This window comes from Nycticebus coucang, chromosome 11 (genome assembly GCF_027406575.1).
Source record: "Nycticebus coucang isolate mNycCou1 chromosome 11, mNycCou1.pri, whole genome shotgun sequence".
Classification (NCBI taxonomy): Eukaryota; Metazoa; Chordata; class Mammalia; order Primates; family Lorisidae; genus Nycticebus; species Nycticebus coucang.
In genome coordinates, this window is record NC_069790.1 from 33276896 (window position 1) to 33279519 (window position 2624).

At 42.4% G+C, this 2624-nt stretch overlaps 1 pseudogene; it reads right to left on the reverse strand.

Annotated features, from left to right (window-relative positions):
• Positions 1 to 915: 915 nt before the first annotated feature.
• LOC128598291 (histone H2A-Bbd type 2/3-like) lies at positions 916 to 1421 on the reverse strand (annotated as a pseudogene).
• Positions 1422 to 2624: the final 1203 nt, after the last annotated feature.

Genomic DNA, 2624 nt, shown 5'->3' on the forward strand with positions numbered 1-2624 from the left:
GTATACATCTTTATGGCTTACATTGAAAATTAAGCACTTGATAATGACCTATTTCATTTTTATGCATGTGTAAATTACTATAATAAAATCTGAAATTAAATTCACAGACCAACCTCAGTTCTGCCATCTCAAGTTTTCCTTGCTATGTCCTTTCTATAGCACTCAGCTCAATGTTTTGGTTCAGTATATTTCAAAGTTTCCTGGGTTATGTCTTTCCCTGTATTAGCCTTTGTTCTGTTTAGACATGACTCAATGACCCAAGGTTAGGTATGGTAAACGAAAAGGAGATTTGCAAAGGACTGTCTTGAGGAACATTTGGTAGTAGATGGTACAATAATTCCTTTCTATGACTTCCTCAGAAGTTTAATCATAATTACCTCAAATATAAAGAGCTAATAAAACACATTAAAAAGTGGCATAGATCCTGGACCCAATCAAGCTTTTAGATCCATTAGCAATTTACAGGAACTACAGAGGATACAGAAATATGGAGATGTGGTCACCAAAATTAGGAGTATGGGAAACACTACCATACAAAGACCAGTTCCTTCAAAAAATAAACAAATTGAAAGTGAGAGAGGCAGAGAGATAGTGAGAAAGAAGGGAGGAAGAAGAAGGAGAAGGGAAGATAACCTATAGATTAAAAGCTACTTAAGAGGCACATAACCAGACCCAAGGTGTGGACCTTATTCGCATCTTGTTTCAAATGATTGAAATAAAGAGTCATTTATGAGATAATTTAACCACATATAAAAATATTATCAGTTTTTAAAGGTGAGGTCATGGTATTGCATTTGTGTATATATATATATATATATTTTTTTTTTTTGAGGTTCTGCAAACATTTAATGAAACTCGCTGAGGGTGGGCAGAGAGGGGGCGACGTTGGCGCCGTGAGGGTGGATGGACAGAGTCTGGATGGCAGCTGGGCGGATGGACGACTGCTGGAAGGACTGACGATCAGCCGGGAGGACGGATGTCATATGGAAGGACGGACGGCAGCTGGGCAGCTTGGCGGACGGATGGGCAGCCTGGCAGAAGCAAGGCCTGACGAGGCTCAGGAGCCAAGGCCGGCAGCTACTACTGCCCCAAGGCGACCTGAGAGATGGTGGTGCTCCCGAAGAAGCCACCAAGCAGCGCGTTGTTGTGGACCGCCATGTCCACCAGCTCCGGGGTGGTGCGCCTCCGGCCATAGTTCTGGGCCTCATTGCCCGCCAGCTCCAGGACCTTGGCTGTCAGGTACTGGATAATGGCAGCGATGAAAACCGGAGCAGAGGCGCTCAGCCGCTGGGAGTAGTGGCCCTTCTGCAGAAGGCGCTCCATCTGGCTCACTGAGAAGTCAGCTCGGCTCTGGCTGAGCGGCCGCGGGGGCGACTCCGACGATGACGGGACCGCCCTCGACGGCTCTTGTTGCCAGGCATGCTGGACGCAGCCTGCAGCTTCTACCTCAGTTCAGCCTAGCTAGACTCGCCGGCTCTCCGTATATATTTTTAAAGTATTCTTATTCCTTAGAGGTATATACTCAAGAGTTTATGAGTAAATTATTTAATTCCTCAAGTTCAAAATAATATGAGAGACTTCCAGCCAAGATCAACTAACAGAAGCCAGATTTACCCCCTGCCTGAAATGACCTCCATCCTCCACTAGGGCAATGATTTTTAAGTTAACGGACATCAGCTAATGAAGGACAGTCTTTCCTAAGAAGTGGAGATTGGAAAACAGGTGAGTTCTGTGAGTGTCACAGCTTCCTACACTGAGAAAGATTCTGGATGGTGGCAGACAAAAGACATAACCCCAGAAGAACCTACAGGACTCTGTGAGTTGAGGAGATAGAGCTGAAACTCTAGGGAGAGGATTATGTGCAGGGCAGAGTACTAGAAATGAGAGAGCTTCCTAGAGGAAAAATCCAGTGATATACAGTCTCCCTGAGTGTTCAATGAAGTATTAATCTGTATGTGCATGTGAGGGAAATACCTGATGCGGAGGAAAGAACTGGCCAAAAGAATAAAGGAAGAGTGCCCAGGACTCACACAAAGCTAGAAATAGTACCTCTTCTTACCAACCAGATTGGAAAAACTATAATTCAAAAGGTTGTATATTCTTGCCTCATTAGTGGGAGATAATTAGACTGAGCACCACTTTAGACATGGTAAAAAAATCACAAAAGCCACACCAAGCAGGATCAAACCATTTTCATGTAACTTAGCTGCATCTCAGAACTATGCTCAAGAATGTACATACAAAAATATCCTCTGCCCAGTAAGATAAAATGTGCAATGTCTGGCATCTAATGAAAAATTACCACATATGCAAAGAAGCTGGAAAAATACTTTCTGTAATGCAAAGAATACTCATTCAACCAATAGAAACCCATTGAGAACTAGCACAGATTTTAGAAAGAGCAAACAAGGACACTGAAAGTCGCAACAACTGTATTTTAGATGTTCTAATGCAATGGCTGGAATGGGTACACTAACATCAGAAAAATAGATTCTCAGACAAAGAAAACTAGAAACAAAGAGGGACATTTTATAATGGCAGTAGGTTCTATTGTTATGAACATAAAATAATTAAATACATAAGTGAATATGACATATAATGAAAATTAAGATGAAGGTGGAAAT